The 14,320-nt window shown below is 41.3% G+C and overlaps 1 protein-coding gene across 1 annotated transcript in view; it reads left to right on the forward strand.

The window, feature by feature from the left end:
- Nucleotides 1–13,610, forward strand: part of SH3BGRL2 (SH3 domain binding glutamate rich protein like 2) — a 38,699-nt gene extending 25,089 nt beyond the window's left edge. Inside the window, exon 4 of the mRNA XM_066604899.1 lies at nucleotides 11,624–13,610. The gene's annotated coding sequence lies outside the window, so the exon portion shown is untranslated. The remainder of the gene's footprint in view (nucleotides 1–11,623) is intronic.
- Nucleotides 13,611–14,320: the final 710 nt, after the last annotated feature.

The raw sequence follows: 14,320 nt of genomic DNA on the forward strand, positions 1-14,320 counted from the left end.
TATCTGCAGATTACCTTATTCATGAGCTTCTTTTCGGTTACCTGCTCATTTACTTTTGTAACAGGGTACGCCTCCAACCTGAAAAACATCAACAACAAGCACATATTCATACTTCCCAACACGTGGGAGCTGAATGTCGTCAATTTGCAATCCCTGAAATGGGTAGAGTGGTCCTGGCAAGTGCCTTTGTGGTCAATTTACTTCTACCCTGTTGCTTACGGCATAGCTCATGCAAAACTGGACAAATGATGTAGCAGCTACAAAGAACCCAGGGGGCAACCCTTTCTCTCTCAAGCGTAGGTAACATAGCTGCCTTCGATAGGTGAGTCTTTCCATGGATCAGCTGGGCCATCATGGGGTACAGGGATCGTGGTAGGCAAGTTACTGACCGTTTGCCATACGCCACCCTGTTCTACTGCTCCCATATTAGTCCATTTATCTTTTTCTTCTTTGCTGGCTTGTGACTGTAATGTCTTTAGTACATTAATGTTCAAATTTTTATCAAAGTCCAAATCATAGTCTCTGACTTGTGCGGTCAGTATCTTCTTTTCTTCTTTCTTCCACGGCTTGAGGGCCGCTGTCTGCGCTGAAGTCTGCTAGGGCGTTGCCTTTTGCTTCTGCACTGTTGGCTTTAGTATGAGCTTTCACCTTCAGGATTGCTACTTTGTCTGGTAGGAGTAGGGCTTTCATAAGGTTCTGTACTGCTACACCATTCTCAATGGGTTGTCCTACAGAAGTTTAAAAATGTCTGGCCTTCCATATTGGGCCGTAACCATGATCTATGCCGAATACATACCAGGAGTCAGTGTAAATGGTTACCTTCTGTCACTCTACACGCCTCAGTGAGGGCCTTCAGTTCCGCTTCTTGTACCGAGACATGCGGAGGCATTCTGCTTTTAGAGATCTTGTTGTGTGAACATCTGGTGTGGAGTTGTCAATCACCCTGGTACCATCTATAAAATACAACTCAAAATATGTATTAACAAGGGGTTTCAATAACTCTTTAAAACTTAAACTTTCTTGTTGCATCAATGCTAGACAATCATGCTGATATTCTATTCCAAATAGATCACGTTCTTATTTGCAAAAAATTGTTTTAAAAATAGCTGATCTGTAGTACATAGATCACCTATGCATCCCCCTCCCCCATTTGATCACCTATGCCTCCCCCTCCCCCATTTGAAACAGGATACTCGATTGGAAGAAGAGTAGCCGGGTTCACCATTGAAAAGAAATATTAAAGGGGGGGCATGAGCAAAGCACATTGCAACCTTATTTGACGAGCTAGAGACAGATGTTTAGGTTGTACTTGAGTGAGTATACTCTGGATGTCATGAGGGGTGAGAACCACTAGGGGGGGTAGTTCAGGACCAACTCAGAAGACTTGTCAACCCTTACTTGTACTGCTGCCACCGCACAGACACAGGAGGGGGCTACCGGAGTAATACCCAAGTGACCGTGGACGTCCTCCATGTTTTTGCGTCAATACTGCTGTCGCATGAAAGGCCAGGGACGGCAGTATGAGACAAGTCCCAAAAAGGTGCGAAGCTTTGGCAGCAGAAGAAGATACAGAAATGGCTTGAACTGCAGCCCTGCGTCGTTCTGTGAGATGTCTGCCTTCTTGAGCTAGACAACAACCTTTTGTTTACAAAGCTGTAATTTCTCCTTTTTAAGCCTTGCAGCCATTTTCTGCTAAAAAAAAAAAAAAAATTTTAGAAGAGAAATGGGTGCAGATTGACATGTTTTCATATCCTCAGCACAAAGCTGGAAAGTCATTAACATATTGCAACAGCACAGTCCCCTCAGGCGGAGTCCAAGCCTGCAGGACAGTTACATAAATGCCCTTTTGTCTGAAAAAGGGCCGGAGATTCAGACTGTCTCCACTCTGGCTTATTATCTATGACCTTAGGGATTCCAATAGACCTTCTACAAAGGCCATACTAAGTACATGTTTGCCCATCTTTTCTATGCCCCTATACCCCAGATCTGACTAATGTTGTTGAAGGGGGGGCATAGAATTGTTTTACACTTTCTTCCTTCTCTTTGTGTGATATTAGAAAGAGACAAGGAGGATTCTCTCATTTTTTTTTTTTTTCTTTTTCCCCAATGTTTCAGACAAATTAAAAATATTTTACCACTTCTCAATTCTCTATGTTTAATTTAATCCTAATCTGTGCCACAATAGTTTTTCACATAATTTTAGATTATCGTTCCCACTGCCTTCCCTGTTTTACATCTGCTCCTATTCCACCCTCCGCTCCCTGCATCTCTTTCTTGTCCTCATGCTTCCACTCACTAGCCTAGGATCTAGTGAGCATAGGCATAAGCGGTTTGTGCCGAGGAGCTCCGCAAGCAGGGCAGCTCTCTCTCCAATCCGGGTTCTGTTGTCCACAATGCCAGCAGGTCCATCCCTCCAGTCCAATGTTTGACCTTGGAGTGGATGACTTGGCATAGGGTGGGGAGGAGACGGTTGGAATTGAGATGAAGGAGGGGGTGAAGATGGAAGATGGAAGAGGGAACTGACCCGACAATGAGAGAACATCTTTGAGTTCTTTTCTCATTTCATTTTCAGCTACTGAACAGTATATATATATATATATATGATACAACATACTTCCTATGTAGCCAAATATAACCAATTCTTAATTCAGATTTCTTTGCAAAGACAAGTAGGTCTTCTAAAGCCCAGTACTCCACCCTTTGAAATGTATCTTATCTTCTATAGAACACAGAAACTTCTCCAGACAGATAGCAAAAGCTGTATAACAGGTTCCACTGCCTGTAAACATCTTCTAAACTGCAAATTCACACTCACTAAGGGGGGTTTTATTCATTCCTATACGGACTGATAATGTGAAGTAGAAATTGGGATTGTATTTACTGTACACCAGACTTCCAATAATGAGCGAATTATGTATAGATAAGAAAAACTCTTAGTACCGCGGTTTTTACACAATTCGCTCAGAATAGGCTACCCAATGACAAACACAATACAACTTATGCCCATTTCTACTCACATACTGATATTCACCACACTGTGACCACTCAGCGGCCAATATATTATAGGGGGCTTTATTCCACCCTGGCATTATTAACAATTCATCGGACACTTCTTTGTTCTTAGCTACCGACATTTTCGTACTATTGCGGATTTTCTTAAACACCGACATTTTCACACTAAGCCCGATTATCACAAGAAATTCTTCAACTATCAGTTTATCAAAATTTTCCTTTAAAACAAACTAGTGTATTACTCTCTGCGTAATCCTGTTCACAGTGCCATTAATATATATTGCTGCAAGGAGCAAGACTTAGTTCAAATTACGCCTCAAAGAGAATAAGACACTATAAAAGGATCATACTGTAGTTGATTGGGACCCTAATAAGTGGGAGGGGGACCAACACTCATCCGCCAACCTCCCCAGCCATCCTTCACACCTTATCCTCTTTACCAGCAGTATGGACAATGGCTGGCGGTTTATGTACACCAAGAGGCTTATTATTTTTATTCTTTCACACACATAAAACAATTGTTTGTTTCACTATTTTCTTATGCAGTCTTCCATACCTTATCCTCTTTACCAGCACTATGGCCAATGGCTGGCGGTTTATATACACCAAGAGGCTTATTATTTTTATTATTATTTTCTTTATACACTCTTCAAATAAAATACTGTTGTTCATTGAAGATGAATTACACTTTAAATAGAACTTTTGTTATTAATTTGACTAAAGTACTTATCAGGTGTTTCAAGTACACAATTATCTCATATTAATATCTTAATTCAATAATATTCAAATTAACACAACCCAATATTTTTGAATTCCACATATTCCACGAATCTGTATATACATATATACACTGTGGTAATCCTGGGCTATTATCTCACACAACTAGTCTCAGGAATAAAATTAGATAATTAGATGCCCCTCCTTTGGTCACTCCATTTGTTCAAGTGAGAGACTTAACATGGAGTCTAAGAGTGACCTTCACTCTATACATTACCACAATATACATATATATACACCAACATCCACTTAAAATGGAGACACACTTCTCACCTAGGCTGGACTGTGTGTAGGGTGGAGCAAGACCTGTTCCTATTGTTCTTCCCTCCCATCTCCTTACATCACCTAGCTCCACCCCCTGTGGTCTGGCTCAGCATTTGGTCATTTTTGCTTCATTTCGTTTCTGGTTACCGGACAGTATACACCATATAACACAGTCTAACTCTCATACAGGTCCTTCCATTTATACACACACATAAAGACAAAAACATTTGCATGTCAGTTACTAAAGTGTCAGTACTTTTTTAAGTGTCAGTACTTCACTTGTCTAAAAGTGTCGGTACTTCCCAACCCTGCTTATTTCCCCGCGTCTCAACTACTTCTCTTATACCTATAAGAGGATCCCATCAGGGATTTTATCCCCTGAAAATTTTAGGCTTCCCTGGTACAATTTATACCATGCCTTCCCGAGATCGGCAAGCGGGTTTCATATTCTGTACTTCCTCACCCTGCATATTCTGTACACTGACCATGCAAAGTAACAAATAAAGACAATAACAGTTAAACACCCACACAGCATATTCAGCCCACCATATGAATTCTTAAAAAGCTTGAAGATTTATAAGAGGCATGCACTTCTTACCCCTCGGACAGGAAAGGAGCAGCCAGGAAGCACGGATAGATTGTGGCAAGATAAAACCTTACCTTACTGCGCAGTTTTTGTCAATCCGTGGTTCCGAGTGGCTCCTTATCCCATCTGGGTCCGGGGGGGTTCGAGGTGTAGGTGGTCCTCTTGTTCCATCAAGCCCCGCGATCGGGCGCCAATTACTGTTATGGATAAATCCATGTTACGTTAATATGCTGTGGGGCTCCAAATCAGAGGTGGTTATGGCAGCCACCATGAGAAAGCAATAGACACAGGCATCACGGTCGTGTCTTAGAGCAATCTGAGTTTATTGTGTACTTTGTCTTTCTTATACAAGAAATAGTAGGCGTATCAGAGGTTGAACTGCTTTACAGAGGTCGACCTGTTTTACTGGTACATAATTTTGTCTTCTCTATAAACAATGCTTTATTTGTTTGTATGTAGACATCGTGTCTGGTATCCTGATTATCATCACACTCTACATTAACAAAGCATTCCATACAACCTTTTGATCAGTGTTACGAGATAAACAAGCTCTTGGAGACATGATGGACGCTTAAGATTACACCTGTACTTAATTTAGCAGAGCTTTTCATAGGACACAGAATAGAGTGTACAATTTAGGCCTACAGCCTCCGGAAACGTATATCAAAGATACATACATATATAAATTAATATGTTCATAACCCTCACAGTATTAAAATACCAGATTACCTTCTCGACCTTCTACATTTCTCTGTCATCTTGCTGAACTTCACTTTCGGGAGGGGAGTGATGACCCGACGCTGGATCACATGAGCGCTGCGGCTATTCACTGGCTGAAAGGAGCCAGTGATTGGCGACAGTGGTCACATTTGTCAGGGATGCCATCACTGGCTCCCGACAGCTGGCAGTGAAGAGCATCCTGGACCTGTGAGACAGCAGCCGCGGCTGAGCGCAGAAAGGTGAGTATGTAATCTGTTATTTTAATACTTCAAGCTGAGCGAGATTCACAGAATACTATGTACCCAGATAACCCATTTCAGAGTTTCTCCACTGTAACCTTTTCTGACCTATTGACTGACTATGCTACAAATATATCGTTACAATAGTTTGTTACTGGCATCTGTTCTAATGCAGTAATAAGTCCTAATGCAACTAAATCTAGTACCAGTAGTTTCATTTTAAAGAACTATTCAGAGTTTGTAAGGAAGATAAAGCTTATACATCCCCCCTTTATGTAAAAGGTGTGTGTGTGTGTGTGTGTGTGTGTGTGTGTGTGTGTATGTATGTATGTATGTATGTGTGTATGTGTATATATATATATATATATATGTGTACACACTTTTGATAATATGATCATGAATGTTATTTTGCTGCTTTCCTACATATTTTCATGTCCTGTATGTATTTCATGTTATGTAATTAAAGGGGTTTTCTATGGAAATGCTGACAATGACCTATTCACAGGATAGCTCATCAATAGTTGATCAGCTGAGGTCCGCTGCTCAGGACTGCTGATTAGCTGATCGGACACCTGCTGTCTTTGCTGCTACACATTGGGGTGCAGAGCTGAAGATGCTGCTTTGACTCTATTGTAGTGGCCAGCACTTGTAACTGTAGGCGTTACTGTCATTATAAATCAATGAGAGCTGTGCCTGCAGTTACAAGTGCTGGCCACTACACACAAGTTAGAAAGCAGCTTCTGCTCCATACCCCAGTGTGTAGTGGTGTTAACAGCAGGTGTCCAGTCAGCTGATCAGCCGGGGTCCCGAGTGGTGGACCAAAGTTGATAAACGTAACTATTAATGGCCTATTTCCCTGGAAATCCCTCTAAAGGGACTAAATTGCAATTTTTTTAAATCATTAAAACCAGATAAAGAAACTTATTACATGTTTCTAATCTGTTTTAATTTTGTGTTTGTAGAATGTTTTATCTGTACATAACTATGCCTGAACTACATTTAACAGCAGTTAGAGATATGCTTTACAGCTGTCTCATGGGCCATTGACACAATGGTCATGAGCTGCCCTATTGACTTCTATGGGAAACTGGACTTCGCATGCTCAGTGACCTGTGCAGAAGTAATTTTGCTGGGGGGGGGGGGGGGGTAGATAGTAACAGCTGATCACCTATTGTGAATGGTGGATCCTGTGTTATCTACATATAAGTGTTTGCCTTTCAGTGTAATCCTGTCTGTGATGTTATGGAGATGAAGATGACTGCTCCAAAGCTTTCTCTAGAGATCAGGAAGTATCAGCTTATTATTATATATAGTCACAGTCTGAAAATACAGGATTGGGGGGGGGGGGCTGGATGTAGATGTGGACAGTCGCATCTCTGTGAGTTCCACTTAAAAACCTCTGAAGCGATGGTAGAATAGCTTACCCACAGGACATTTGGAGGAAAATCCACTTCTCTCTACTAGAACTCATGCGATGATCCACAAAAGAGCAGAAAAAACAGGTCCAAAGACGCTAACTGACTTCTTTGCCAACCATGGCTCCTGAGGTGCTATGGAGGAGCAGACCCCAGGCCCGATCTTTACGGAGGGAACATCGAAGAGCACAATGGACTTGGGTGAGCAAACTCCTCCCTCTTTTCCACTCTCTGGACAGAGAGGCTCTCCATAGTGACCCTGAAATGGAAATTCCACCTTAAGCTCTAGCAGTTGGGCTTTACCACACACAACCAATATGGCGGAGCACTGCAATGCCCAAGGTGATTGCCTTTCTTCTCCTCTGATAGCCCAGAGAAACAGAGGCCCAGACTGGAGGATGAGATCTTGCCCCATCAGGTGACCTGTGGGGGTTTAACTCCTCTTTGAGAGCCAATGATGCTATACTGAATATTCCCTGTTTAGATCAGGCTGCCTCCAAATCCTTTACAAAGGATGGCTCAATTCACAAAGACGTTTCATCCTTTACAGCCACAGTTAACTCTTCCATAGCTGACCTAGGAGGCAAAGTGGAACATCTGGAAAATAAGATGAGCGAGATTACTGGCTCCCATAACAATTTTCTTGATACAAACTATAATCTGGAGTGGAAAATTGAGTTTATTAAAAAATATAATGGCTGACTTGGAGGACAGGAGTAGACTAAACAATATTAAACTGAGTCAGTTCCTCCTTCCGCACTTTCTGAATGTGTACAACAACTTATTAAAATGCTTCTTCCCAACTCCAGCTCTGAGGAAAAGATCATTGATAGAGCACACAGGCTACCTCGTACCAAAACCCTTCCGGAAAATGTGATCATCTACTCTTTCCATGTAAAGGAATCGTTAATGTTTGTAGCAAAGAAGTTGCCGAAACTCCCAGCTGCATTTGAAGATATTCATTGCTATTCTGATCTGCCACAGGCGACAATGGAAGCTAGAAAGAAATTTCAGCCTATCGCTTTGATCCTTCGCAACAACAAGATTATTTACAAGTGGGGATTTCCAACCAAGCTATTAATACATAAAGACGGTACAACCTTTATTTTGAATAAATCAGAGGGGGGCCTGGACCTGCTACGGAAATGGAAGCTCTCAGTTTTTTGGATTTAAAAGTCCCTCTCGACTCTCCCCAGAGTGGGGTCCCAGCTCTAGACTCCCATCCCAAAGAGGCATTATACTTTTTTTTTTAATTACATTTAAAGAGATTGCCATCCTGAGTGTCTGGACTCATTACCCCTATATTTTTAAAGCAGGTTTTATATCATCCTGCTGCATTTGAAACTATGGTTAGTCTATTCAAACAGTTCTCCATTTTTTTTTTCCTGATAATCTCCGTCCACCCATTGTGGAGAATACAATATCTAGAATGCCGTGCTACTTCCTTCGGTGTGTGTTTAAACCGACAGAATCCATACTCTTCTTTTTATATGTTTCTTTGGCTACTTCAGACATCCAGCTATGGAAGCATTTTTTTTCCATTCACTATGGGACTGAAGCTCCTATCTATTAAAGTGAAGGCTCTCAACTCTCCATTTAACCCCTTGAGTGGCACGCCCGGAAATTTTCCGAGACGAGCTCCACTGCCGATAGTGATATAGCCCGGAAGATTTCTGGGCTATGTATCACTATGGGAGCTGCAGAGCACAATGCCACAGGCTGTGACAGTGTGCTCTGCCTGCATAGACCCACAGAGAACAAAGCAAGGGCTTTGAAAAACCAGCAGAAGATATTGCCGATCTGCCGGCAATCTCCTGCTTCTAAGTCTCCTGCTTTGTTTACAAGTTGCCATAGAGACCATCGGCTTGTCAGAAGCAAGCCGATGGTCTCTGTGGCAGGGAGAGCTGGTGCTTGGCTGTCAGAGGACAGCTAGGTACCAGCTCTTACAGCAGAGATCAGAGAAAGCCTCCGATCTCTGCTGTGTTAACCCTTTACATGCTGCAGTCTATGTGACTGCAGCATGTAAAGGGCTGTCACTGCAGCATGTAAAGGGCTGTCACCATCGGACCCCCGGAATGTGATCAGGGGTCCTGATGGGTCCCTGTGGAAGTCCCCTAAAGGGACAAAAAAAAAAAAAAGTAAAACAATTATAACAAAAATAATAAAAACACTTGTCTCCCTTTACTTTGTAAAAAATCAAAAATAAAATCACACATGTGGTATCCATGCGTCGTAATGACCCAGAGAAGGAAGTTAGTACATTATTTAACCCCTTAATGACATGGCCCCTTTTTTTCTTTTTTTCCTCCCCCTTGTTTAAAAAATCACAACTTGTCCCGCAAAAAACAAGCCCTTATATGGCCATGTCAATGGAAAAATGAAAAAGTTATGGCTCTTGAGACGCAACTGCAAAATTAGTTGAAATTCAATGATTAGACCATTTTAAAAAACCTGCCCTGGTGGGTCTGACAGGGTGGTAGGAAACCCGCCACTCAAGGGGTTAAGAGGACATCTGTATTGAAGGACGCTCTTGCTGCAAATGCTGATCTAGTCTGCTCACAGTAAACTAATTTTGCACAGGTGTAGTGAACAATTTTATCATTCCAGGTATTCTGTGATCTTTATGGCAAATGCTGAAAAGAAATAGGCGGGCTCCTTGTCGCAATTAAACAATTAAAGACTCAGTAGGTTCTCAACTTGTGGACTCCAAGATGGGGGGGGGGGGGTTAATATCTTGTACTGGTTTGTAAAATGAATGGTAACCTCTTTACTTTAGTAAATGTTTGTGCACCAAATGCCTACCAGATATACTTCCTTAACAAGGTTATCAGAAGAAAAAGAAAAATACAGAAAGGAAAATTATTAGCATGTGGAGATTTTGATATTATCCTAGAGAACAACACTAATAGCCAGGGCAGGATGACGGCACCCTCTTTGTGACCATGGTTGCTTAGAGAAGAACATTTTGACTCCTTTAGCTGCCTTTTAAAGGGTTGTCCGGCCACGTGTAATAGTAACTAACCATTCTAAAATACAGCATACAGGGGCTCAAAACGCCAGGAATATAAGCTGTAATGTCTGTTCCTTAGTTTGTAAACTGATTTTGAAAGCAGATTTCAAAGAAGGCGCCGTTGTGCTGTAATCCCACAATGCCCTTCGACTCCCCCGTACGCTCCCAATGACAGCAGGACGCATTGACATGAAAAGCAGTCTTTCTCGGCCTTGCACAGCTCCTGTCCAGGCCTCGCCCACCTCCATTGAACTGAACGTCAGTCTCCCATAGCCCCACCCAGCTCCCGCCCTCTTCAAGTTCATTCTACAGTATGAGACGTTCTCCTGCTGTAGAGTGAACTTAGGTGGGGCTTGAGTGGGACCAAGAGAGAGTGTCTATCAGTTCAATGGGCGTGGATCAGCCGTGATACAGCAGCTCTGCAGACGTATCACACATCATTGGCTTAGATAAGTCTGCTGAGCTGCACTATCTAAGCAGATTCTGTGTGGTACGTCAGCTGAGCAGATGTATCACCAAATTCTATACTTGTTCCCAATCTCATAGTTCCAATTGGCCAGTTGTTGAACAACAAATACTTGGAGATCATTCCTTGTTTGCCCTATTGTTAGGGCTCATGTCGATGGGTGGGTCGGATTCCACATTCCGGCTTCATGCGGCCATAAGTATATTTACACGTACATTTGCGCAATTGGCGTTGCATTTTGGCATGCGTGTGCGTATGTTACTGTATTTTTTTTGTACGCACATGCCTAGTGTATCTGTGCACGTACAAAAACACACAAGCATGTTCTCATTGTTTTCAATGAACAATTAAGTTTAATTAGTTTGATATGTGGTATTAATAGAAAAATAGAACATTCTGCATATTTTTCTGCTCAAACAGAATGTGCACAAAATATCATGTAAATAAACACATGGAAAACAATTGTTTCTATTCACGGTGTATTAGGTGTGCAAAGAATTGTGCACATAATATACAGACACAGCGCAGATGCACCTATGTAAATCAGCCCTTAGGACTTATTCAGACAGGCGTATATCGGTCAGATTTTTACGCCTGGCCGATATACGCTGTCCCTCTCTGCAAGGGGAGGAAGCGGGCCTGGCCGGGAGCTAATGCACTGAGCTCCTGCACCCTCTCCGCCCCTTGCCACTGTTTGCAATGGGATGGGGTATAACTTAGCCCCGCCTCCGCCCCGCCCTCTCATTGCGAACTGTGGCAAGGGGCGGAGAGGGGGAGGAAGCTCAGTGCATTAGCTCCCGGCCAGGCCCACCTCCTTCCCTTGCAGAGAGGGACAGCGTATATTGGCCAGGCGTGAAAACCTGACCGATATACGCCTGTCTGAATAAGCCCTTAGACTGCAGTTTCCCCAGGAACTAGGTGTAAGTGAAACTTGTGCTGCTCTGCATTCAGGAGAATGGGAGGCAAGGCAGCGCTGGGTCCCCATAGTAGTCACATGGTCTGCCTACACTGTTCCGTAGGTGTTATTTGAAACATCCAGACAACTGTAAAGGCTCACTCATTGGTAGTCCTATCTGAATTACTCGTGACACAATATGATTTCTTTATTTTATACTATCTTTTTCCTTCCCACAGGATGAATGAATATTGAAAGCATTGATGCATTTGGCGGAAATGAAACGCATAATTCCTGTACAGCTCTATATCATCCTGTCAGATACTATACAATCTGGATCCATCATTTTACTCCAAGTTTCTGTGGAATAAAGAGTTATTACGTTACGAGTAGCACATTCCTAATAGGTTTCATTGTATAGTACATCATTTTGTGCAGAAGTCTGCATGTTATCTAACCTATGGTTTCTTATTTCTGTAATGTACAACTCCTTTCTCCTCAAACATGTAATTCCTTGCCAGAATGCCTTTTTTTATTTAAAGGGCTTTTCCCACCAAAGGATAGGGGATACATTTTACCACCAAAACTCCCAAGGGTCCCCACAACTGTTCCTCTAAATATTTCTCTAAATGTAGAGGTGGTATGCATGCGTGGCCACCACTCCATTTATTTCTATTTGATGGACAGAGATCAACCTCCTCCTGTCCCATAGAAGTGAATGGAGTGGCAGTCAAGCATGTGCAACACTGCTCTATTCACAAAGGCATTCAGGGGTGCAGTTTTTGTGTACCGGGAATCCCAGTAATCTGACATTTATTCCTTATCTGGCAGATATGGGTTAGGAAACAAATGTTTTTGGTGGGGAAATCCTTATAAAGGGGTTGTCCGACTTAAAAAGAAAAAAAATTAAAAAGCTGTCCGTACCATAAAATAAAAGAAGCAATACTCTTCTCTCTTCTTCCTTTGGGAAACGGCGCAGTAGCTCCCGCCACCTTCCTGGTCTGTACTGACAGCAGAAGTCTGGTTACTGCTGCAGCGTCACCGTTCTGAACTTCTGGCCTCATGGTTCCCAGAATGCGAGCACCAATGCCAGGAGAACGAGCGGTGACCCTGCAGCTTCTGATTAGCTGCAGTGCTCAACTGACTTCTACTGCTAATAAAACTTGTTTACGTCTCATTATAAACATCAAATTGTGGTTTTATTTGCCCCCTTTCACTTGAAGAATTACTTGAATGATTCGTAACTTATTGTGTAATGTTCATTTACAATTATAATACTACAGAACTTTAGTATTCTTTGAAGTTGTTACTATAAAACTGTCTAAAAGAAAAACTGTCTCAGTTGCCCCTACTAACCAATCACAATACAGCTTTCATTTTGTATTCTACACTGATAAAATGAAAGCTGAGCTCTGATTGGTTGCTAGGGGAAACTAAGACACTTTTTTCTTTTAAGACTGTTTCATAAATCTGCCCCAATAAGTTGACACTTTTGTGTTACATAGAGTAAATAGAATAAATTATTTCACTAAAGGGCAGACAAATTAAATGGAACCTATCACCACCATCTCACCTCCTCAGCTAGTGAAGGAAAAATTATCACCTGCAATACATACGTTTTTCCTAATTAGCGCATGGATCTCCACAATTAAGGTCTGAGGTTATCCTGTGCCGTATGCAAATCAACAGAGATGAGTTATCTGCCATCCTTCCGAGGAGGAGGAGTCTGAATTACTCATGAGCAGTGAAGCTTACCACACCTGCTTTTTTTGATAGACAGGATTTAATATGTTAAGGGGGATACAACTAGCTGTCTATCAAGCATCATGTTCTATTTCTTCCTCTGGAGTAGTTATATTTCTTACCGGAAAAGCAATTTCTCTTTACAGACAAATGTAAGATTTTATTTTTTATATATCTATTTTTCTGTAATTTACCTGCCTGTTATTTTAACACCTTAAACATTCTGTTCAATATAAGAATCTGCATGATCTTGTCTTCGATGTGGAAAGCAAATCGTACATGAAAGTAATTAACTTTTCATAGACAATTACCTAGAAAAGCTTTATGTGCTTATGATGTTTGATGTATAAGCATGTAGAAAGAAACCCGAATTACACTGTGGCCATGCTTCCTTCAGAATCATTTGAGCTCATGTACACACTGTGTTTTTCTTCACTTTTGTTTGTCTTAGTTTCTTAATAAAAGACATTAATAACAGGAAAAGCTGTCAATGATCTGTTTTCCTAAACTGAACCGTGTGTGATATATATATATATATATATATATATATATAATATATATATATATATTATATATATATATATAGAGCATTTTTATAGAAACAACAGAAAGCGAGCGTCGTCATCTCACTTGCTATTTTTATTGTACATGTGGGAATTGTATCATTGATCTGATTTTAAATGATAGTAAAACAAAAAGTGAAGATGCCGCTTCACAAGAATGCGTTGTAAAGGAAAAAAGTAAAATTATATCATTTCCTTACTATTTTTTTAATATTTTTATCCTTCTCAGGGTGGGGTTAATTGGTACATGACATTTGTTTGGAAGTTAGATTAGCATATGGCTGACATATTTACTACTTTGGGGAAGTATGTAATAAAGAAACCATGCTTTACCATCCAATACAGGGAGTACTGGAAGAAACTTATCTTATAGCTGTTTTTTTCATTTTGACTGTTTTACATGAGATCTTTATATCAAAGTATAAAGATCTTTATATCAAAAGAAGGCTCTACAACCATCCTCCTGCTACTTATCACCAATCCAAAGTGTCTGACCATAACATAGTTCTTTTCCACCACACACAGACTAACCAGAAAAAGAAACTGTCCAATTATTGTTCAGTGTAAATGCGTGTCAAGCAAATAATATACAGTCGCTACTTTGCCACTCGTTGCTTGCGTATTCTAATT

Source organism: Eleutherodactylus coqui, chromosome 1 (assembly GCF_035609145.1).
Source record: "Eleutherodactylus coqui strain aEleCoq1 chromosome 1, aEleCoq1.hap1, whole genome shotgun sequence".
Classification (NCBI taxonomy): Eukaryota; Metazoa; Chordata; class Amphibia; order Anura; family Eleutherodactylidae; genus Eleutherodactylus; species Eleutherodactylus coqui.